We start from the raw sequence: 24,847 nt of genomic DNA on the forward strand, positions 1-24,847 counted from the left end.
GCCTGACCTTGGTGGCGGATGGCCAGGCTGGCCCTCTCTCCCTACCACAAGTTAGGGTTACGAATCAAAAACTGTTGCCCTTAGGATAATTTAACTTTGCCCTCATAGACATTCCCCAAGGTCACTTCTGTGACTGACTTCTGTTTTATTGCTGGGATTGAGAAGATTGGAGGGGCTTTTTGAGATGGCTGTGTCTGATAGTCATTCCTGATTCTGCATTCATGCCGTTGCCAGGTCAGGAAGGGAAACTGAGACCCAAAGGGAAGCATGTTCCATGTGAAGCCTCAGCCAGAAGAGGTACAAGTGGCAATGGGAGGGTGGGAGATGCCCTAGAGACAGACACGATTCATCTTGGGGCTGAGGGTGAGCATGTCCATCCCTTTGTCTTATTGTTACTAGGTGAAAGGGCAAAGAAGCCATGAGGACCTGCTGACGTGGGTGCCTAGCTTGGAGGACTGCCAGCTAGGGTGGAGCCAGTCCCAGGGGACCCTGGACTTCTGGGAAGTCACCGGGAGTTTGGCCAACCCTGTCCCCCTGCAGCAGGGCGGCATCGTGCCTAGTTTGGCTTTGCAAGGGAGAAGGTAAAAAGAATTACCCATTGCTGCTGCCTCGAGTCTCTGGTTGGGAGGGTCTCTGTTATTCCTTCTGGGTACCAACACACACAGGGGCTACTCTCTGGGACTGATTCTTTTGGTACCCTCTGTCAGTACCTGTTGGGCCAAATAGCCAGAAGTCATATCTTGAGCATAGGCTCTAGTGGTCACCTCTCTGAACATTCACTAAGTCTGACCCCGTCTCCTCCTCTCCCCATCTCCTCTCCCCAGCTCCTCCTCTCCCCAGCTCCTCCACTCCCCATCTCATCTCCTCCTCTCCCCATCTCCTCTTCTCCCTGCCTCCCATCCTGATGTTAATAAAGGTTCTTAGTAATCATTTGATGAGGTTCTTGGGTTGCATGGATAAGCCATAGAGGAGCAAAAAGGGAAACCAGCCTGTTCAAGACCTCCAGCTGGTAAGTGACATGACCAGATGATAGCCAAGGACACTTGATTCTAAAACCATGCTCTGGCCACTGCTGAACATGTTCAGGTGTGGTCGAAGCTCTACTCACTCATTCAGCCAGGGCTGGTGACTCAAGAGGGAAGCAACTTCACTAAGAGGTGGGTCTGGGACTGACTAGAGGCACAGAGGCCACCAGGATCAGCAAGATGGCTCAGTGATCGAAGGCATTTGCTGCAACCCCGATGACCTCAGTTTGATTCCTAGAAGGAGAGAACCAACTCCCACAGGTTCCTCTGAGTTCTACACATACAAGTTCTATAATACACCATAGAATACACACACACACACACACACACACACACACACACACACACACACACTAGAAATAATAAAAAAATTCTTGTAAAAAAGAATTGGACTGAAGGCTGAAATGTTAATTTTTAGTATAAATATTTTAGGGCATCAGAAGAATCAATCCTCCATTCTCTCTTCTTTCTGGTGTCAGGGACTCAGACACTGGTTGCAGCTCTGGCTTCCAGAGAACTGTGGGGCCTGGAGGGGTTGTTTCTGCCCCTGCCCCCTCTCTGGTCTCTTTTCCCAGTGGCCCAGCTCCCTCTACTCAAAGCAGAACTCTAAGCCCTTGGTAATAGCCTGGTCTTGGCCACCTGCTCCCCACTGGCCTTGGGAATGTGTGAGCCTGCTGCCTGCCTCATACCCTTGGCCTAGCTGGCTCCATGGTGGGCCCTTGGCCATAGCCTCAGTGGAGCTTCGAGGCAGGAGGCTAGGGTCTGCCCTAAGCTTGGCTATGACTAGCTTTGTCCTTTCCTGGTTCCTATCCCACTTTTTTTTTTTTTTTTTATGTTCTTTTAGTGTTTTCTCTGTTCACCCACCCACTCATAGGATCAAAGATTCCATTTGTGAAGTGTTGATCAAATGTGGTGTTTTACTCCACCGAACAGGCACCAAGTAGATGATTGTTAAAACTCTAATTAGTTTATTTCCCCCATCAAAATCAATTAAGAACACACCTGTCAATCAGAACCTCAGATTAGCATGGGATAATTGATTCTGTGAGGCTAAATGAGAAGTTATCCTTGTATGTTGGAAATGCTGCAGGATAGGGAGGAAGCCTGCAGTGAAGCACAGAGAGCACAGGCTCTTAACCTTGGCCAGGCTCCATCACTGGCTGAGTGGCCTCAACTTTCTCATCTATGAAATGGGAACAATGAAGTATCGCCCTCGTGTAGTTGTGAAGATTTGTGAACTAGTAGATTTGAGATGCGAACGTGAATATATTTCCTGCCCTCCAAGATTGCATGATCATTAAAGTTCCCCTCAGCACCAACGTGGTATGATCAGCATTTCTTAAAGGTTAATTTCCTCAACTACCAGTGTCATGATACGTTAAGGGTTGGATAAGAAAAGGGTTGTTTGGCTCAATTAAATTGGGGAAAATAGGGATTTAGCTAAACAGGATTTTTTATCATGTGACTTAATTGTCTGTGTTCCTATGCAGAGCTGGGAGAATGTGTTATAAGTTTCTCACATATTTGGCTGTGAAACATTTTCTCACAGTGCTTATTGCTAAACAAGGGTTCTTCTGAGGGTAGTTTGGGAAGCACACCTCTGTCGCATCAAGAACTTTTGGGGTCCTTCTTTGCAGCCATTTCCTGATTCTAAGTCTATGATCCCCACCTCGGGGGGGGGGGGTGTTAGAACCTTGGCAGCTCCTGGCTGTACCCTGTCTCTCAGCAGACTTGCTTATCTAGAGTAAATACAGTCCTGGCCAGGGCTAACATCTGTCCCAGGGGGAAGATGAATAAGGTGACCTGAGGAGTCTGAGACACTCAGAGGCTTTGAACACTGGGTTGAGGATGGCCTGAATGTAGGGGGTGCTACCTGGACTTGTCGAGCAGAAGGAGGGTAGTGTGAGGCCCTGGGAAGAACCTACCCCAGCCAGTTGGAGAAGGGGTATCAAAGGCCCACTTGCCTGTGGGTGGAAAGGGGAAATCAGGTTTGAGCCATGGGCACCTGGAAAAGGTGATTTTGTGGACTCTGGAGGTCTGGGGACAACAGGAATGTGGAGACGACACACAGGACCAGAATGGATGCATTAAAGGAGACGAGATGGAAAGTGTTTGGCATTGGTACCCAGGCCCTGCTCTGAGGGCAATGGGAGGGGCAGCTGGCCTAGTGGACATGGCAGAGAGTGTAGGTGTTCTTCCCCTCTTTGGGAGAGCCACTCAGACACCATCTTGTTTAAGAAACTTCTAGAACTTCCTCAAAGTATCAGGGCAGCCCTCCCTCTGCTCATGCCTCCTTTTTTGTGCACTTTCCATGGTGGAGCCTGCAGTGTTGAGTCCCTTTAGTGTGGTACACAGGGCGTGGTAGGGACATCGAATTGCTGTTCTACTCAGAAGGCCAAAATTCTAGAAGGTAAAGGCTCTGGAATCTGTGGACTCTGTGATGGTGACCCCAAATACCTGCCCCCAAATTCCTAATTGCAGGGAGGGTCAGCTATCTTAGGATCTTTTGCTGACTCATAGCCCTGGCCCTTGCTATAACCCCTTCCCCTCAAAATGAAGCCAACTCTTGACCCCAAAGGAATCCCACTGCTGTAGGCCTGCCTCAGCCAAAAGCTAGGTCTGAGAAGCCACCAGGGCTCCAAGGAATTGGGTGGGGGTGGGGATGAGCATGCAGCACTGGGTCTGGGGTTTGTCACCCTCCAGGCCAGAACTCCTGCAACAAGGCACCCATCTCTCCGCCCTGCCCCTTCCCAGGGCCCCTTTGTTCCATCGGGCATCTCCATTTCCAGCTTCTGCCCCTCACTCTAAAGCAGTGGCTCTCTCGCTGCCTCTTCTTGACTTCCTGGCTTTCTCTTCACTCTTAAGCTATCTCCCACCCACAGGTGTCTGTCCCTGTTACTGACTAAGGACCTCTTATGCAGGAGAGCTCCAGTGCCCCTCCCCCAACCTCCCAGGCCCATGTGGAATGGGGGAGTTGAAAGGGAGGGTGCTGGTGTCATGGAAAATCCCTGCAGCAGCCAAGGTCAGTGTTTGCAGACACAGTCTGGCCTACAGCCAGGCCTGCCTCAGGGCCCAGCTCATTTGGACCATCCCCCCCACCCCCAGGCTGGCTTTGTCCAGGGGCCTCATAGGTCTAGAGCAGAGGCTTCAAGCAGGGTACTCAGGAGGGGTTCATGCTGCAGTGTGGGACTTTTGTTGGTTCAACTTGCCCATTTTATAGAGGAATAAACTAAGGCCTAGAGGGAAGCAGAGGACCAGATCCACAACAAGTCACTGGTAGAGTGAGGACTCAAATATCCTGGCCTACCCTGTCTGCCTTCCCCAATGCTGCAGAGGGGTGCAGCAGCCTTGCTTGGTCCACCAGGCCAAGGAACAGTAAAGTCAAGGGGAAAAGTACCCTTCAGCTAGCTCAAGGCTAGCTTGCAACTGGGCTACACTCAAGTTGGCGAATATGGCCAGGAGAGGTAGACCAGATGATCAAACCAAGGTCCTTGATCTTAAGACACTTTCCACTTGCAAGTAAATGAGATGAATCCCTTTGGTGGAGCACTTTAAAGGTTCATTGTTTTCCCCAAAGCAAAGGTAATTACAACACTCGCTGTTGAGAGAGATGACAGTTGGCTAGTTTGGGGAGTGATTAATATGGGGCAGAATGAGGGATGGAGGTAGGGAACCAATCAGGGAGGACTACAAGGAGGTGGCATTTGTCCTGATCTCTGAAGGGTAGAAGGAAGATACAGGGTTCCCACAGGGGGAGCTGTTGAAGTTAATGTGTATAGGAAGAAACATTAGGGGCTGAGAAAATGGCCCTGGTGGCACTGTCACCAATGTGTAGGGACCAGCATATTCTCCCAGAAAAGTAGTTTCATATACACAGCAAGATCCTTAGAAATGCATCTACCCGGGACCCTGCGGTACCACTTCTAGGAATCTCTGCTGGGAAAATAACCAGAGGTCGGAGCAAAGATTTATGAACATGGATGTTTATAGCAGCATTTTCATTGTGAAAAATTGTAAACACTCCAAATGTTCACCAATAGGGTTTAGTTAAACATATTAAGGTATATTTATGGGGTGGAATATTGTGCAGCCATTAAAGTGCTATTCCTGAGGAGTCTCTTAATTACATACAAAATCACTGTATTGTGTCAAAAACAGTAGGCGTGATGCTTTCTGTATGGTGGGATCCTATCCTAAATCTATAAAGACAAAAAGCACATATGCATACAAACAGGGAAAGAGCTAGAGATGTAACAGCAAGCTCACAGTTTATCCATGAATAATGAGCTTTTTATTGATTTTAATTTTCTGCTCACACTGTTTTACATGTTCTACAAAACAATCCATTATTATTGTTTTTTTTTTTTTACATATAGTGCTAAAGGTTGATCTAAGGGCCTTACACATGCTAAGCAAGTGTTTTACTACTGAGCTATATATCCAACCCTCTATTGCTTTTATAGGTAGAAACACATTGATATAGTAACAATAGCAATTTATATTATTAGCCAGGGTCTTACGGCATTGTGGCTTGGGACACCTAGGCTCAAGTTATCCTTTTGCTTCAGCCTCCTAGTGCTGGGACTACCAGCATGCACCATTGTGGGGCCGATTCAGAATGACAAAAATAATAACATCTAACAAACAACAACAACAACAACAACAACAAAATCTTCCTGGTGTTTTTGCCGCAGGAAGTTTGATTGAAAAGTGAGAGTTGTTTTGGTGGGTAAGGGTTAACATTTGCAGAGCTCAAGAGCAAGAATCTTACTGGGAAGGTAATATGGAGCTCTGGGCAGCTCCAGGGTAGGGAAGAAACAAGTGCCCAACGAGATACCACTGTGAACTTCCCCATATCCCCAGGTAGAAATGGAGTGGCATGGCTGTGGGAGATTGGGAGCAGGGGGCTTCACTTGGGGTCCTCAGCTTAGCTTGGTTGACAAGTGCTCAGGCCTGGACTAGAGGGGAGCAGAGAACCCAGGGGTTCAGGAAGAAATGGGGTAAGGGAAAGGAGGAAGCAAGGAGAGAGGAGATGATGGATACAGCCTGTGTGACACCTTTGTGTTCAGGGCTAAACTGTAAGCTACCCCGGGGTAGGGCTCTTTGTATCTTTTGGGACTTATGGCCTCCTCACACCTGGAAGCAGCTTGGGGCAGAGCTGCCTGTCCATAAATCTCTGAGATTGGAACAGGTTGAAGACAGGGAGGCTGGATATAGTGTGAGGTTCTGGGGGTCACTCCGGAAAGACAGATACCCTGGGGATTCTGGGAAAGCTAACTGATCTCAGGCCCATGCCATCTGTCTTAGGCCACCCACTGTACCAGGTGTCATGAAATAGGCCTGTGGCCTATCTGTGTCTTTATGGCCAGATTGACAGCTGTACTGTTGGCCACAGGCAAGACCTGATTCTCCCTGGGTTCTGAGAGCCTTTTATGGGATATGAAGAGCCTATGGGGGATGTTCATAGGTCCTACAGCATCTAGGGTTCTAGACTGTCAGAGGAGCCACAACTTCTAGTTCCAAACCAAAGAGAAAACAGTGGTCTCAGTGACAGTTATCCAGGGGCCAAGAGGAGTCTTGGGTGCCCAAAGCAATGACTTTGTTGGGTCTCTGGCTGCACAATCAGATCACAGTCTTGGTTGGCATTATTCAAATGCATGGGAGAGGAAGAGAGTATGGATGACTCTGCCTGGCTTGCTCTGAGTAGTAACAGTGCCTCAGCTGAAGCAGATGGGGGGGGGCAGCCAAAGTTTCAAATCCCAGGTTCCCTAGACAGTCTCCCTTTACAGAAGTTTCTCAGAGTCAGGGCTGGCTGGGGGAAGGCATCTGCTAAGGGGAAGTCTTGTTGGTCCCGGGTATCTTACTGCTTGCTGAGCTCCAGGACACCCAGATCTCCACCCCTACTCCTAGTCTTACAGACTTGTCTTCAGGGCCCTTGAGTCTCCCATCATTCTGTCCCTTTGCCTCCAGATACTACCTAGTTGTGACTCATTTTGACTTCTCTGACTTCCAGGGCTCGGGGTGATGGTGGTGATGGTATTGATGGTAGTTGTGGTTGTGATGATGTTTGTGGTGGTGATGGTTGTGGTGATGATTATGGTGAAGGTGCTGGTGGTAATGATGATGTTAGTGGTGCTGGTGATGGTTGTGGTGATGGTGGTGGTGGTGATGGTAGTAACTTGTGCTTCTCGGTAACTCAGCCCTAGTAATAGCACTGGACCCAACCCACATTTATTGAACATTTGGGTTCCAGGGCTACACACACACACACACACACACACACACACACACACACACACACACACACACACCTCAGAAATCTTATCAGCTATAGATTACCTCCACTTCACAGATGAGAAACCGGAGGCAGAGAAGATTTTCATAATATCTATTCCCCCACCCACCACACACACAAACATACACAGTTAATGAATGGCAGTCAAGGGACACTCAGGCCTGGCACCATGGCCAGCCTCATGCTGGTGAGTCCTGGAAGGCAGCTGACCAGGATTTCCAGGGAAGAAGACTAAGCTGAAGGGTTGGATAATTTGTCAAGGCCATCTAGGTCAGTGACAGAGTCAATTCTTCCCAGATCACAGCCTATTCTTTTTGTTTCTCATCAATGACCTCCTGGACTTCTGGGGTCAATGATCAGGGTCCATGGGGCATCTGAATGGGACCTTCTCATGAACTCTCCTTTTAGGGCTTCTGGGGGAGCAGCATCAAGGGATGGACAAGTAGCAGGCACTACCTCTAACAACAGTTCTTCCTCCCTCTCCAGCTTTCCCACCTGCAGTGGGCAAGGACTCTACTACAGCTGAAGCCAGAGAGCTTGAGGTTGATATTGTTGGGGAGCTCAGGGTCAGCCCTGGAATAAGATACTGACCTCTGGCAGAGTAAACCTGGGCACCTGGGGAGACTGGGCAGGAAGCAGGCACCCCAGAAGACTCTGACACTTTGCCAATCTTAAGAACATCAGGTGGAAAATGGGTATGACAGGCATGGCTTCATCCTCTTCGCTTGCTGTAATTGATTAGCTGAGCCAACATTCCTTTAGCACCTCTGACTTTGTACCAGGCACTCGGCTAAGTGCTGAGGAAGGAGGCAGAAATGGGACAGCCAAGTCATACTTTTTGAGAGCAGACTAGCTAGCATGCAAGTGGGAGGAGGCCCAAAAGCAGAGAGCTGCCCTTGGAAGTTCCGAGTCTGTGCCAGGGATGGGGGCCTGTCCCCCAAAGGTGGGACCAGGAAGCCAGGACAGGGAGTTGGAAGGCACAGCACCTTTGCCAGTCTCTAGTGGCTGGGAATGCAGTAGCTTCTGCTCCTGTGATCTCCGGAGGTGGCCTTGGACACCTGTAAGCAGTACCAACGTCCAGGTGAAATCTGGCCCATGTGTGTAGCAGCTTGGTCTTGGATGTTATTATATATTGGCTCAAGGTCAATGTCTGAGGCCATCCTCAGCCCCTTTCCTTTCTTGTTATTTTGGTTGGTTTATTTTTTGCTACTTACCATTAAGAAAAAAAAATAAATTTATTTGTAGAACAGTTTTGGGTGAATGGAATGTCCATGAAGACCATTCTCCTGCTTTGACTTCACTCAGTAACCCTCCTGTGTTGATGTGAGGCTGACTGTGTTAGTTCCCCCTTTCCCACATTGCCTTCTTCTAAGAAGCCTTTCTCCTGCTCTCAGCCCCCGAGAAGCCCTGCTTCCCCCCCCTCCCACAGCCATGCACTTGGCCTTTCTTGGTGATAATGGCTGACATGGTCACTCCTCACTGCAAGCAATGCCACCATGAGTAAAGCTGTTTTTACTTCACTCTATCTTGTGAGAGGCAAGTGGGCCACTAGCATATTGTGGTGCTGAACACTTAAAGCCTTGGAGGGGAGGTGGTTAGGCCCGGGCATGGCCTGAATTCTGCTTCCTCCCCTTCCCCTCTGTGTGGAGTCTGGGGCTGCAACTGGGGATGGTGTGGAGGGTGGAGTGTAAGAAGGAAGGAAGAAGGAAGCCCACTGGCCAGAGCAAAGCCTAGGAGTGATGGTTTATTTTAACTGTTAACACGACATGATCTAGAATCTGAGGGATTGTCTAGACCAAACTGGCTTGTGGGTGTGTCTTGGGGAGGTTGTCTTGATTCCTCTGATTGAGGTAGGAAGACTCACCCATTGTGGGTGGCACCATTCCCTGGGCTTCGATCCCAGACTATAAATATAGAGAATGGGTTGAGTACAAGCAAGCATACATGCATTCATTTCTCTCTGCTCTTAACTGTGGGTGTGCTGCTCAAGACCCTGCAATGATGGACTGTAACCTGAAACTGTGAGCTAAAATAAACCTTTGGTCCCCTAAGGTAGGTGTGTGTGTGTGTGTGTGTGTGTGTGTTTCAGGGCAACAGAGATGAAATTACAACTCTAGGCTTTTCTGCTCTCAGTGCCTTGAGAGTGATGGCAACATTACCAGGGAAACAGATAACCTTCGTCAGCACCTCACCACGACTTTCTGACTGGCTAGTACCAGTTCCATTCTGATGAGGAAGCTACAGAAGGCTCAGAGGGGTTAAATACTACTGGCCCAAGGTCTGTATAAAAGTGGCCAAGATTAGGATTCAGCCTAGTCCTTGGGGTCTTCAAAGTTCAGGCACTTTCAAGTGTCTGACCACCCAGGGTACCTCCTGAGCCATTTGTCGTCAATAGAATGTGGATATCCTGTCCAGCAGACCTTGACTATAAGGCCCTTACAGCAGACCTCAATACTTGAAACAATAGGTCTGAGAGCCCTAGCACCCTGAGTATACAGTAGGTGCTCAAATCATGTAATACCGGAAGAAATTGTCCTGTCTAAACTCGGTCTCTCCTGAGCCTGGTCCTTGTTCTCTGCCTCTAAGGAGTACACATCTTGGGAGCCACCAGGCCCTTCCTTCCAGAGAGTAGTCCCTGGAAGTTCTCTATGAAAACCCTGAGAGGTTTCGGTATAGCCCTGAGGCAGACAGAGCTGGAGGTGAGAGTGGGGAGGTAAAGGGTAGGTACCAGGGTTGGAAGAGGCCATCTGTAGAGGACTTGGTGGGGCTTCCTTTTTGGACTGGTCCTTCCTGCAACAGCCCCAGTTTAGGTAGTCTTTGTATTGTCATCCTGGCTCTGGCCACAGCGAATTGATGTGGGGTGGAATACCAAAACCAAAAGGACATACACAACCTATACGAGCTATTGCTATGGCTAAGGAATTGGGCCGAGGGGCTGGGAAGCTGGGCTGCAGGGTGATGGACAATTTGAGTCCCAACTGAGACCATGATGAGGCAAAAGCATAAGCAAGTCGGAATGGTGGCAAGAGAAGCAGGGCCTGGCTGAGCAAATTGGAGACAGGGGTAGCTCGGCCTGAAGACTGGAGGGAGAGGCCTGGCTCTGGTTGCTGCCCTTTGACCCTGGCTAAAGGTTACTACCTCTTTGCAGAAGTCCTACCCCAAAGAGGCACTGGCCAAGGCCCTGCACATGGAAGACCCAGCCCTATACATCTTTGGTCCAATCTGATGGGGCAACTGAGTGACCTTGGGGTTGGAAAGGCTAAGGGGAAAGAATCACTAGCTCAAGGCCTGGCATGTGTGTGTTGGAGAATCTTAAGACATAGTATGTCTGTATTTTTTTCTTTTTCTGCCACTCCCACTCAGAAATCTTCCTTGTATCTTGAACTTACACAATACAGTGAAAGGGCCCAGGTCCAGTGCACAGGCTGTAAATCTAGGATACAACATACCCCTATCTGGACCTGCTACTTCCTGAATCTCATAAAACTCCAGGCCAGTCTGTACCCAGGGTTCCCTGCCAGCTTCGCCTCTGAGCACTGCTCTTCCCCTGAGCACTTGCTTGCAGTGTGACTACAGCCCAGAGTTCCCTCCTGGATCGCCTCTGTCCTCCCGGATTGGATAGGGGGCTGCTTCTTCTGGCACACCTTTCTGTGTCCTTTAGCTGATAGAAGGGCACCTTCTGTCTTCCCCACTTTCTGCCAGGCATTGCAATGTGGGTGGAAGCAGGTCCTTCTCCTGCTGGCCCACTGCACCCAGTGTCTATGGCAGAAGCCCAGCGGATGCGTGGAGGCCAGTCTTGATGGATGGCCTGGGTATAGGGAGAGGCCTTGGGGCATCCTTTCTCTATCACCTGCTCCCTACTTTCCTTCCTGGTCATGGCTAGTGGCCCAGACAGCACTGGGCTGGCAGGGAATCTGGGAGCAGATGCCAGGAGCTGTGAAGGGAGGCTTTTCTTAGGCTCAGCACCCTCCCCAGGGCGCAGGAGCTCAGATGGTGGAGGCTGGCATTGCGCCTGGGAGAAGAGGGACTCTAGGCAACAGGGACTTCGGCCTGCAGCAGCTGCTGGAACCTTTTTTCCCCTGAGCCAGTCTGCAGATGTGGGGCTCTCACCCTCAACATTCACTCATACATGCAGTGCATGCACACATATGCGTGAGCACGCACGCACACGCACACACACATGTGCGCACATGAGCACATGCACACTGCAGCACATTGCCTGCCTCCAGGTGACCTCCGAGTATGACTCTATCTACCATCCAGGGCAGAGGGCAAGAACCAGATGAACTACAGGGTGAACACTCTGAGAGAAACCGCAGCCATAAGGGAGAGGGGTTGTTTTTAGAACCGTTGCTATTCCTGTTCCCCTCCCCAATTACCTCTACTTGAAGGCCATGACGAGTTGGGGCTTCTTCCTCCTCTAAGTCCTCTCTTCCTGTCCAAGGAGACAGACTTTACTTAGAGGCTCCACTCTCTATGGAAACACACTTCACTCGCCCCTATGCCCTGTTGGAAATGCTCCTAGGAAGAAAGAGACGACAGGGCTTTTCCTTCCTGGTCCCTGCTTGGAGACATTGCCTTTCACTAAGAGCCCAGAGACACACACTCATTCACCAGCCCGACTCTCCCAGGCTTACCACTCTCTCTGACCCCCTGCTTTCCTGGCCTTCCCAATGACCTCCACCAGCCACCTGTCTTCCTGGCCATCCATCTACATCCTGTTCACAGCCCAGAACAGATGACATGGGCCTAGCCAGCATCTAACAAGAGTGACTTTCTGGCTTCCACGGTCTATTCATGCAGCCTAGTTACACCCATGTGTCCTGAGCTTGCTTTTTATGGTGCCAAAATCTCCAACCCAGGCAGCCTCTCCAGGACCAAGCCCTCTCCAACTGCTGCTTACAGTCATTCTGGCTCCTTCCTTTCCTCTCCCAAGTCCCAGGGTGGAGTCAAGGCAAGCTGACTTTCTCTGCACTTGACTTTATTCAAATGATTAAATGCTTCTGTCATCATTCCTCCTCCCTGGTTCAAAACAATACTAGCTAACATTTATACAGCTCTTACTATGTGCCAGGCACTGCTCTGAGAAAGCTGATATATGCACCTCATTTAATCTTCGAGCAATCCTATTCAGTAGGGACTATTATTATCCCCATTTAAAGATGGAGCAACTAAGCCACAGAGAGGTCAAGTACTTGCTCAAGGTCACACAGCAAGTACGTGGTGAAGTTAGACCCTTTCTTTATACTGTCTCCAAGTGTCTGGCAGTGGGAAATGAGAAGGAAGGCCTCTGAGCGGGAGGATGAGGGGTGATGGGGAGCACACTCCTCCTGGCGTGGGGTGGGGGATACTGAGAGGGCTTTTGTGGGAGGGTGGTGGGCAGCCTGCTCATATGGGAGTTAATCACCACATCCCTTCTTCATTTGTGGCTAACTCTTGAGTGTTTTGACAGCAAGTGAGACATGTGTCACTATCGCTCATCCCACTGAGAACCGAGGAGGCTGAGCTCTGATGGTGATGCGGCTTGGTCAAGGTCACACTATGCCTGGCATGGAAACTTCCCAGGGTCTGGTGCCTGCCTGCCTGCCTGCCTGCCTGCCTGCTGCTGCCCTAGGCTGGAGTCTAGGTTTTAGTATAACAGAACCCATCCAATGAGGGGTCAGATAACCCTGGCTCTCAGTGGAAGACCCTAGGGGAAGGGTCTCATCTTGCCCAGCTCCATCCTAGCCCAAATTGGCACAGGCACCTGGGAAGGGCAGCCGGCCAGCCACGTGCCAATGTTACTTTAAAAATAAACCCCGGGAAGAAGGAGACTTAAAATAACCCTTGTGATGTGTGAGCAGTTAATTACTACTGCAGCCCCCTGTCAGGGATGCAGAGAGTGAGCTGGGCCTCCATGGTGTCTGGGTGCTGGGTCCCCTCTGCTCCTATCTTCTGGTTTGCAAATCAGGCCAGGCCTTGCTAAAGCAGCCTGGGGCAGAGGGGTACAAAATCCCGGAGGGTCAGTCACGGGACACTTTCAGGATATTGTAGATGATGTCCCTTATTTCAGAGATCAGATCAGCAGCGAGGATGTGCTCAAACCTGGCACTCAGGATTAGGGTGACAGAGGGCACACAGCTCTAGCTGTGGCAAGGATTTCTCCCTTGATCTCACATTGTCTTTGGGGCAACACCCACGGACGACTTTTAGCTGGAAAGAGCTCTGCTGTCCTGAGCCCAGGCCTTCTCTGAGGTGGGTGTGGCAGTGGTAGACGGGCACCCAGCTTACTAGTGTCTCCCTACTTAGGACTTCTCCTCTATTTCATTTTTCCACTTAGGGAAAAGTAGAGGGTTCTTCTGGCTGTCTACTCCTGATCCCCCCAGAGATATCCTTGGGTCCCCAGTACTGGGCTGGGGACTAAGTCCCAGCCAGGCTCTCTCTGTCGCAGCAGGCAATCCAGGCAGGACCACATTCCTGTCCTGCAGGTGGCTGTCTGGCTAAGGCTCTAGAATACTCTTCCAGCCCCCTGGCCCCTGACAACCTGAGGCATAGGGTACAAGAACATCTTACAGTGACTGTGAAGGAAGGACATGGGGCCCAATTGAAGATGCAGCTGACCAAAGATGACAGGCACTCGGGGATTAAAGACAAAACAAAACAAACAAAACAAAACCCACCTTTCTCAGAGGAGGGGGCCAGAGGCCTAGACTGCTGGGAGCTGACAGGAAGGGGTCAAAGGACAGAAAAATGGGGAGGTGGGAGGGTACAAAGTGACAGTTGTGAGGGAGGGAACTATATAGGAAAAGCTGAGCTGCCAGCCCTGGCTGGGTGTCCCAGACCATAAACTTGTTGGACCTCATTTGTGTAATAAGACTATATGGACCTAAGGATCACTACCCCTGGGCCTCTGCAGGGGGCTGGCAAAGCTTTGGCCTGCAAACAGGAGGGGCTGCTATGCTGCTTTCCACTGTCCCACCCCTGCCTCTCTTTAATATAGCCCCTGTTCCAATGCAGAGATACAACCCTCCCCCTCCTCCACCAAGCCCTTCCTTTCCTTTGTGCCTGGGAGTTGCTGTAGAACATGACACTCTGTGGCCAATGTCCCTTTGACCACGATGGTGATAAGTCCACCGACTCTTCCTTTATAGTCTCCTGATTTGACCTCCCGGCAGCTGTGGGCAAGACTGACTGCTCTCTTGGTCAGAATGCTACTCCTGGCCTTTGGAAAATCGCTGTACTGAGGTCTGTCCCTCCTACCCTTCACCCATCTCATAGCCAGGGCCTTGTCCACCCTGGGCAAGCCCTTTATCACCAGGCCACACCCCAGCCTGTGGTTTTCCGAGACTGTTTCTCTATGTAGTCCAGGCTGGACTCTAGCTGTCAACCCTGCCCCCACCTCCGCTTGCTGGAAGATTCTGGGCATGTACACACTCTGCCCTCTGGCCTTTCTTGCTTCATCTCCCACAGTCACAGGAAGGCTGGGGCACTCTGTTGTCCCCAGCTGGTTTCACGAGGCACCTGGCTTTCTCTATTAGTCCTATCTCCCGAGTTTCTGTCTTAGCTTTGATTTCTCCCCGTAGTGGCAGCCTTGCCTTCACAGGCTTGTCTCAGGATTAATCAGATGTCTCCAGCAGCAGCCTTGAGTCTCTTTCACAAAACCTGTTACACTCCAGCTTCATTTTGCATCTGGTGAGTGATCAGCCTCCATCGTCACTCACATCAAAGACCCAGGGCCAGGCCTGCTTGTCCTATTTCCCTCTGACTCCCACAGACTGTTCCCTTTCCTCAGCACAGATAGATATCTTTCCCATCCGTAAGTCCCATCCACTCTGCTTTCCAAACACCCTCAGTCTGCCCATGACCACCACCTTGCCTGATGCCACCTGGTCCAATCACAGTTCTTCCTTGTAAGTTATGGATTGTAGCCATGCAACCTGTCTCCCCTCTTGTACAGAGTGATTTTGTAGAGTTTTTTAAAATTTAAATTTATTTTTTCACACACACATGTATATATGTGTGTGTGTGTGTGTGTGTGTGTGTGTGTGTGTGTGCACTTACATGTGCGTGTGCGTGTGTGTGTGTGTGCGCGCGTGTGTGTGCACTTACATGTGCGTGTGCGTGTGCGTGTGCGTGTGCGTGTGTGTGTGTGTGTGTGTGTGTGTGTGTGTGTGTGTGTGTATGTGCCTGCGTATATATGCAACCACATGCACTCAGAAGTGTATGCCATGGTTCGTGTGTAGAGGTCAAAAGACAGTTTGTGGGAGTTGATTCCCTCCTTCTGTCATGTAGGTGGGTCATCAGGCTTCGTGACAATCACTTTTCCCTGCTGAGCCAACCCAAGATTACACTTCTTTATTTACATGATTTAGTTTTCAGGCTCCGTGTCCCCTAACAAGTAGACATCAGGAGTACAGGGGCCACCTTTTCCTGTGCTGAGTCTCTGATGTCCAGGAGGGGTCCTGATGCCCAGAAGGTGCTTGTAATAACCAGGTGGAAAGCCGGGTGGCATTGGTGGTGCACGTCTTTAATCCCGGCACTCAGGAGGCAGAGGCAGGCAGATCTCTGCAAGTTCGAGGCCAGCCTGGTCTTCAGAGCGAGTTCCAGGACAGACTTCAAAGCTACACAGAGAAACCCTGTCTCAAAAAACAAACAAACAAACAAAAAGCAACAACCAGGTGGTTGGAGAAATGACTGTGCAGGGTGTGAGATGAGAGAAGGAGAGTCAGGGGAGGGCTCTGGCTTTGCACAGCCCACCTCCTCATGTTCTCCAGCTCCATCTTATCTAGAATAGGGAAAGGTTGGGTGATAATATTGGTTCTCAAGGAATCTGAAGGACCACAGAGGTTTCTAGAATTTACTAGCATTAGCTCATTTATTCTTTGATAAAGCCAGAATGAGGCACCCCATCCCTATCTTAGCACAAGGTGGTGTGAGGTGTTAGGGCGGGATCCGCAGGTCCTTACAATGCTTCACAAACATTCTCACATCATAAACCAGGAGGGCTCAAGGGACTGGGATCTCCCGGTCGGACTCTGAAGAATGGCCTGTCAGCAAAATGTCCGTTGCTAGGGCCTTGGCAGCCTCGGAGTCATCCCAGGGTCTGGATGACAGGATTGGCACAGCCTGGGTTGTCTGTGGCTGAGGAGACGCTGTCTGCAGCTTTCCTCCTGGCCGCCTGGTCAGAAAGCGCTGATTGGGGTCGTCCAGCTCCTGGCACCATACTGTCTCCTGAGTCCAGTGTCAGGGCGACTGGAGCTGACAGCCTAGAGGTCCTCCCCTTCCCTTTCCGGTGGGAGGCGCCTGCATTCCAGCAGTCCTTCGGGCTGGAGCAGTGGCCTCTCTGCTGATAAGCTGGGCCAGCCACAGCCAGAAACACTCTCTTTCCAGAAAGGGGTGACTTGGAGGTCCTGTATTGGACTCTATTCTTGGGACAGACTGCAGAGGAAGTCCTTTCAGTGCCTGGGCACCATGGGGTGAAGTGGGGACAAGGGCTTAATCCTGGAGGATGCTGGGAAGGGAGGCCAGGTATGTGCAGCGAGACTGCACTCTTAAGACCCTTGAAGTTCTCCCAGCCCTAGACTTCACAGGCAAAGCTTGGGTCACGTGGGACTTGCTTCAAGCATTACAGCCAGCAAGCAGCAGAGACACAGTGGAGGGGGCTACTCTCACTCTCAAGGTCCCCTCTGTCATTTGAGATGACCTTATCATCCCATGGGTCCCTACATGCCTTAGTTCCGCTGCCCTAAGCTAAGTTCTTCCTCACAGTTCACAGAGGAGACATGCCTTCCTGTGTGCCCCCTGAATAACCCCGTGGGGACAAGAAGGAGACAGCAGGAAAATGAAGGCTTGGGACTCTGAGGGCATTGAGTTGAGGGAAGGAGGCTTGCACCCGAATTCTAGATATGTTCTCTCTGGCCTGGCCTGAAGGAGGACCAGAAGAGGGACTCCTGTTCCAGAGCCCTGTGTTTCCTCTGACCCTTGCAATGGAAAGACCATGACTCAGAGGGTCAGCCATTTGTTCTCTTTTGATGGGGCCTGTCCTGTGTTGAACCCCTTCCCTGGGCTTGTTTTAGATCAGGCTAAAAGCAATAACCATGAAGGGGTAGATGCAGGCTGTCCCTAGGGGTCCCCTTCTCCTCTGGGGAAGATGATGGTGACTTTCTCCTCCCACTGCCCCACCCAGCTTGTCCCAGAAACATTGCCTTAGACTTCACTGAGTTAAGTGTTCCTCCTCAGCTACTCTTTAGTATTTCTGAGATGCTGAGGAAACCAAGAAAGCTAACTCCTGCGGCTGGTGGGGGTACTCTGCCACCCAGGGGTAGAATGCTGGTCCTAACAAGCTCTCTACCCTCCCCAGTTGCAGCCTCTCATTACCTGGGAATCTTAAAGCATGGGCCTCACCTAGTTGGGTCATGCAGGCCTGTAATCCCAGATACTTATGGGGCTGAGGCAGGAGGATCTTGAATTCAAAGCCTGGCTGGGCTACAGAGTGAATTCATGGCTGGCTTGGGCAATCTATTGAGACCCTGTCTAAAAATCAAATGCTGAACACAGGGTTATGGTAAAGCAAAAACAGGGCTGAGGATAGAGCTCCATGGTGGACTATTTGCCTAGCCCATATGTGGCTCTAGGTTCAGTCCACAATATGTCAGAAATCATACCAAAGCCACACAAACAAAATGCAAATGAACTCCCAGGATAGGAGGTAACACCATGGCTCTGGGGTAGCCTTCCTACCCAGCACAACAGAGCTATTGTACCTATCTTCTCACAGAGGATCAGGCAAGTTGCCCAAGTCATCCTCAACAAGGCCCTCTTCTTCAGTGGTCCCAAAAAAGTGTCACTTACGAGTCACCTGTTCAGTGGGATGGCATTGACAAATGCATGTTTGAGACAGCTCCCCACAATACTGTCCCTTTGTTCCATAAGCCAACATGGGACTATGTGAGGTCCACACGTCTATACTGTGAGAATGACCCCCCTCCAGCTACAACCTGGGCCAGTGGGTACTTGTATTCTTGGGGAAGGGGTCAGATTAAGGTTGGAGGGTCTTGTCTTGTTGCTGGCTCCACCATCACTCCCTGTGGAGTGCAGGAAGTAGCTTTCTCATAACAAGTCCAGTCTCTCGGCTGGTAAAGTCAGAATAATGATGCCCACACCTTGGGTTGATGTGAGGCTTGGGAGAAATACTGTGTAAGTCCTGATCAGGTAGAACACAGCCCTGTGTGCCACATGCTGGTCAAGGAGACTTTGCATGCAGTCTCTGCACCCTTCTACCCCAAACCTCAGGACACTCAGCTGTAAAATAAAGTTTAGATAGTGCCTCCTCCTTGGGCAGTTGTAAGGTCTGGATGAGGTGGCATATACAAAGAACCCCATTCGGGGTGACAACCCAAGGAGCAGGCTTGTATATAGCTGTAGAAACTGAGGCAGGCTCTGGGAGAGAGGATGATGCCTGTCTGTCAGTTCTTAGATCTCTGTGGCATATCCCAGAACAGAATTATCTGCTGCACTGATAGGGGGCTGGCTCCTGCTGGCAACTCTGTCCCTTGCCACCACCTACACCCCAGAGAGCCTCTCCAAAGGGGCAAGAGGACTAGGCTTTGTCTTGAAGGAGAAGGCTGTACCCATCCGGGCACCTGATGCCTCTCTCTCCAGGCTTTCCCATGGGGCTTGACGGTTCAGAGCCCTGAAGAAAGTGCCCCAGACGATCCAGTGACTTACAGACTGGAATGTGACTTTGCATGGGTGTCTGAGCTGGACATTTCAGAATTGGAGTCATGACAAGGAGAGGACCTTGCACGTTTATGAAAAAGGTCACTGGGTCCGGGTCAAGCTTCAGAGCCCACAGCTGAAGTCAAGCAGGGGATGCTTGGGGTCCAGAAATGTGGATGAGGGAAGGACACAGAGGAGAGGAAGGGGGATCTCATAACAGGCAGCTGGGACCCTACAGAAAATATCTTGTTGGATGACATCAGGTCTTGTGGCTCAGTGCATTCCCATGGGCTCCTGCATGCCACAGTGAGCCGAGTCTCACCTCACCTCCAGAGTGGACTTTTGATTGGAAAAAGGGAGTGTGCAGGAAGAGGGGCACAGACGTTCTCCAGAGATAGGCTGAGGGCTTCTGGGTAACCAGGCTGAAGGGTTTGAACCCTCACCCACAGGGTTAATTGGAGTCATTAGACACCCACTGGTCAAGACCCAGGTAAGAGACAAAGGTTAGTGTTATCTCTTTACTGTGCTGTTTGTCAAGTCAAGCCTACCCACGAGAGTTCTCAACCCCTTTGGGGCACCAACAACCTTTACACAGGGGTTGCCTAAGACCATTGGAAAGCACAGATATTTACATCATGATATATAACAGTAGAAAATTTAGAGTTGTGATGTAGCAATGAAAATTTTATAGTTGGGGGTCACCATAACATGAGGAACTGTATTAAAGGGTTGCACCATAGAGCCTTGTGTGTACTGTTCCTGTCCCCTCCACTTTGATCTCTGAAGGTCACTGTCAGTCTTTACCCCCAAAGCCCTATTCAACATTTAACATCCTGCCACTCCAGAAAATCTTCTCAGACCCATCTGAGGGGCTTCGTGTGGAGTCAGCATGCATACCAGTCAACTTGAACTTCCCAGGACTCTACTAGTCCCCAGCTCCTTGAGGAAGGTTCTGGGTTTTAGATGTCTGATTTTGTGTGCTGCCTCCTATGTAGCCTGGCATACAGATAACCTCAGGAGATTTCAATGGCTTTTGATAAACCAAGGAGGGAAAGACATAGCTGGCTGTATTTGGAAGGGGTCTTTAACTGTGGGAACCCAAACTCCCCAGCCTTTCCCGAGAAGGCCAAGGACTCAAGATATCTCTGGGTAGGGATGAAACTTAAAAGCTGGCCCTGGCATCCACAAGTCTAATCATGCACGCTGTGATGGTTCTATGGCCAAACTCCCTGGTTCTTCAGATGCCAATCTAGGGATTTCCAGGATGGCATTTTGTAAATGAGACTATAGTTCATAAGCAGTTGACTCTGAGTAAAGGAGCACAGGCTAACCCTAGGTTATGATGTAGGAAAACCTGTTCTCCCAGATAGACTGCCTGGGTCTGGCACAATCACCTGAAAGTCCTTATGGATTAGCTGAAGAAGGATTTTGTCCCTGAATATGAAATTCTACCTATGGACAGGAGCAATCATACAAATTGGGGACAGCCCCAGCCTGCCTGTTGTGATGGCCTGCCCTGTGGAATTTGGCTTTACCAGTCTGCCCTTCCACCTGTGAGCTAATTCCTTGCAGTCTGTCTCTTTAAACTTCATGTGTATGTTGTGTTGGTTCTTCCCTGGCTGAAACCTGATAGACCATGCCGGTAGTGGTGGAGGCAGGTGGGGGATGGGGAGGGTGGGTGGGGTGAGGTGGGTACCTAGAATGGGGCGGGTGGGGTGAGGTGGGTACTAGGATGGGTGGGGTGAGGGGGTACCTAGGATGGGGGGGGGGTGGGGTGAGTGGGTACCTAGGATGGGGAGCGGGTGAGTGGGTGGGTGGATAGGTAGGATGGAATAGATAGGTAGGGTAGGGCGATGCAGTGGGAGTGGGTGGGTAGGTGGGTACGTGCAGTGTCTGCTTATCTGTTCCCTGCTCCCTTACACCTCTTGAGGCAGCACAAACTATCTTTGGCCAGCTTTAACTTTAACAGGACCCACCTTATGTTAAACAGAGTTGTCTTCCTATGGCCTCTTCCTGTTGGTGTGGGTTCAACCCCATGGATCTACTCAAAACAAACTGGGTCCTTTCCCTTCCAATAGCCTGGCAGGGATCTGAAGGGAGGGGGTTTCTTTTCTCCATAACCCTCTGTCCTGGAGGGTTTTCTAGACAACTTGACACAAGCTACAGTTATCTTGGAAGAGGAACCTTAGTTGAAAAACGCCTCTATCAGACTACCCATAATCATGTCTGTGGGGCATTTCTTGATGTGGGCAGACCCAGCACAGAATGTGGTAGTGCCACTCCTAGACAGGTGGTCCTGGAGTGTAGAAGAAACTGAGCAAGCCAGGAGATGCAAGCCAGGAAGCAGCACTCCTCCATGGTCTCTGCTTCAGCTCCTACCTCCAGCTCTGCCTTGCGTTCCTGCTTTGGACTTCCCTCAGCAACAGCCTATAATCTATAAGCCAAACAAACTCTTCACTCACCAAGTGGCTTTTGATCATGGTGTCTATCACAGCAATGGAAGGAAGTGCCCCCTCACTTAGCACACTGCTTTTCCCTCTGACCCACCTCCCAGGTTATCAGTGTCCCTTTAAGTTTGCAAACACAGGGGACCTGCTGGGCTCAGGGGTAAAGAAACTTCAACTGCCATCTGTATTCTACATCATATTGGTGCAACAGGCTGAGTGTCTTGGGGAGCTATGTGATGGGGTTTCTTCTGGCTTTTCCTGCCTGGACCCAGCCCGTGTGAGGCACAGCTCCTTCTTGACTGAGGAAATGATTTCCCAGCTACGGCTTCTAAAGAGGAGATGGCGCTGTTTTGCCCTTGGGGACACTGGACAGTGCCACAGACTCCCGAATCCACACGTTCAAACCCAATCCCCAGTGTGTTGATGTTTGGAGGAGGGGCGTTGGGCAATGAGGATGAAGTCCTTCTCAGTGGAATTAGTGGCTTTGTAAAAAGAGACAGGCCTGTCTCCCTCTTTCTGCTGTAGAGAAGGTGGAGCCAGGCCTGTGACCCCAGTTACTCTGAGGAAGAAGGATTGTAGGCCTGAGGTCTACCTGGGCTGTAGAGCAAATTCAGGGCTATCTTGGGCTATTTGGTTACCCTGTTTTAAAAGCAAAAATAGAGCCGGCATATAGCGCCCTAGTAGCACACTTGCCTTACATGCGTGAGGTCCTCCCTACATTCAGTCCCTGAGTTGGGCAAGCAGTGGGGAGGTCAACTGAAAACCAGCTAGCAGGAAGCAGACCGTTCCTTACCAGACACCCAAGCTGTGGGCACCTGGATTTGGAATCTCTCAGACACCAACAGTGTGAGAAATAACTGAGTGTGGTTTAAGCCACTCAGCCACACAAAGTCTACCGCCATTTGTTCTAACCGCCCTGGCACAGACCAAGACAGGAGGAAGTAGTCAATTTCTCACTGGTATATACTTCTCTATATATCTCAGGAATTTGGGGGGGGGCGGTGGGTGGGTAGGGGAAGTACAGCAACCAAAGGCCAGCAGTTGCCCCTGTCCCCATGGGGTAGGCCCTTCATGACTTTTCTGTCCCTCCTCCCCATGCTCCCCATTTCCCCCCTCCCTAATACAGCTACTGCATGTGGTGTCCAGGCTCCATAGTTTGTCCCAGTCATGAGGCCCAGCGTCTCTGAGCCCCAGGGAAGGGTACAGCCTTCAGTTCCCATCTTATGGGCCCTTCAGCTCAAAGCTTTCTTTTTATTAGAACAACAGTGCCTACCGCATGGGCACTCCAGAAGCTAGGCTTCTGGGTTCTTTAGGTCTTTGCTCCCCTAGGTGTGGGTGCTGCCAACAGCAGGAGTGCAAGCGGTGCAACTCTCTAGCTCAACACTGCCATCCCTCTGCTACTTTCCTGTAGAACAAGTTTGGGGAGAATTTTTGTTGTTGATGTCCTTATTTTTTTGATGCGGGGATCAAACCCAGGGCCTTGGGCATGCAAGGCAAGTGCTCTACTACCGAGCTACATCCCTAGCCTTTTCTTCATCAAAATGCCTGCTGGCATGCACATTTGGCTTTGGGAGAGGAAGGCAGAGGGCTGTCTGCCTGTTTTGTTCCTTCGGTGTGGGGGCTACTTTTGGGGCAGACCCTCCTCTTTGGGCCCATGAGCTTCTGTTGTAATCCCTTCCAACTGGACTCATTCCCTCTTATGCTTCTTTCTCCAAGACAAGATGCCATTGGAAAGGAGGAGATTTGACCCTGATATGGGATTCTGATGACCTTTCTCATGATTTCAGAAATGTGTTGTATTCAAAACCTTCAGACTGAAGGGTGTCATTCCATGTCTGTGTATATTTCTGGAATCTTTGTATGACTTAACGATTAATTGAATTCTAAGAAGTGTGGCTCATAGACCTCTAGCATCCCTGTCCCTTGGGGCTTGTTATCAATTCAGACTCTCAGGCTGTTTCACAGCTACTGATTCAGAATCTGCATTTAAATCAGGGCACCCGGGGCCAGCCCTTCACACCCTTCATGGGAGAAGCATTGAGTTAGGGAAGCCCTAGGTGAAACCTGACTCAATGAGATGGGAAGCCAGACAGTCACAAACTCCCCAGGGAAACATCTGCTCCTCTGTGGGCAGGGGGGCGGGCAGAGACAGAGAGACACAAAGAGAGATAGAGACAGAGACACACAGAGAGATAGAGCTCTTGTTCTGGGCAGCAAGGCCATATTCCTACTTTCCATTTCCTTTTTAAGGGACTTTGCTGTGTCACTGGAGGAAAGAGAAGTAGTGGTAAGAAACCCCTTTTGTGCCAGGCATAGTGGTGCACACCTTTAATATCTGTGAGCTCGAGGCCAGCAGCCTAATCTACATAGTGAGTTCCAGGACAACTAGAGCTATATAGTGAGACTGTGTCTTGGAAAAAAACAAACAAACAAACAAAGCCTTTTGTGAAGAGTGAGTGAAAGGCCAGCTTTGGCTTGTCTGTGCTACAAAGGGGCCACCAGACCAGGAGGCCTTGCCTGGTTCCAGCCACGGCTAAGGCACACTAGCAAACGAGAAAGTGAAGAATTGGCTTGTGGCAGTTGCCAGGGCCTGGGCAGCTCCAGGTGAGGGGCAGGTCCCGAGAGACCCCTGGAAGCTGTCCAAGCACAGGCAGTTTCTGAACATCGAGAGAGCATGCGTGGCCTGGGAGGCTGCGGCCGGCAGCTGGGTGCTCAACGCTCTCTGTGCTGCCACGACAGGCATTTGTCATGTGGCTCTCTGAGGACCAGAGGCTATCGGAGGGGTCAGAAAACAGGGCTCCAAGCCCAGCTCTGATGCTAACTGTGTGACCTTTAGCAAGCCCCTTCTCGAGTTCTGTGGACACAACACAGGAGAGGTTTGAGCTAATTCTTCTTTGGGCAAACTGCTCTGTGCAATAGTTCCACTGCCCTGCATTCACCCTGGCACCCATTCTCTATCATACACAGGTTCACATAGCCGAAATCGCTGAGACTCTATGGGAAGAACGGCTCTCGGAAAAGCTGCCCATACACACAGAGCTGCCCATACACACAGGCCTGGGAGGCAGGGGTGAGTCCTGGGGCTGACATTTATTTCTGTAGTGTCTTAGGCAAATTTCCAAATCTCTTTGAGCAGCAGAGTGTGGGAACACTGGTGGTGAACATCGTGCAGTGTGAACAGTGTGTCTGCCTGGCCTGTTGCAGACACACGTCAATTTCCTGAGCCCACGGCCAGGATACAGGGTGGAAGAGGGCCTGTCCACCCTGAGTTCCTGCAGAAGTTTGCCTAGACTGGCAAGAGCGTGGCCTCTGTTAGAGCTTGCTCTCTCCCCTGGCTGCTGGCTGGCTACAGGGAAATCATTTTCGGTTTTTTAAAATTATTA

General features: G+C 50.5%; 1 protein-coding gene and 1 long non-coding RNA gene across 2 annotated transcripts in view; one reads left to right on the forward strand and one right to left on the reverse strand.

The window, feature by feature from the left end:
- LOC118238094 lies at positions 1-24,534 on the forward strand. The gene is made up of 3 exons (XR_004770800.1): positions 1-297; positions 400-1,009; positions 24,432-24,534. It is a non-coding gene; the product is annotated as an uncharacterized LOC118238094 (long non-coding RNA).
- Kcnk3 (potassium two pore domain channel subfamily K member 3) overlaps positions 1-24,847 on the reverse strand; it is a 34,733-nt gene that overhangs the window by 4,411 nt on the left and 5,475 nt on the right. The gene's annotated exons all lie outside the window — the stretch shown is intronic.

Source organism: Cricetulus griseus, chromosome 7, assembly GCF_003668045.3.
Source record: "Cricetulus griseus strain 17A/GY chromosome 7, alternate assembly CriGri-PICRH-1.0, whole genome shotgun sequence".
Taxonomy (NCBI): Eukaryota; Metazoa; Chordata; class Mammalia; order Rodentia; family Cricetidae; genus Cricetulus; species Cricetulus griseus.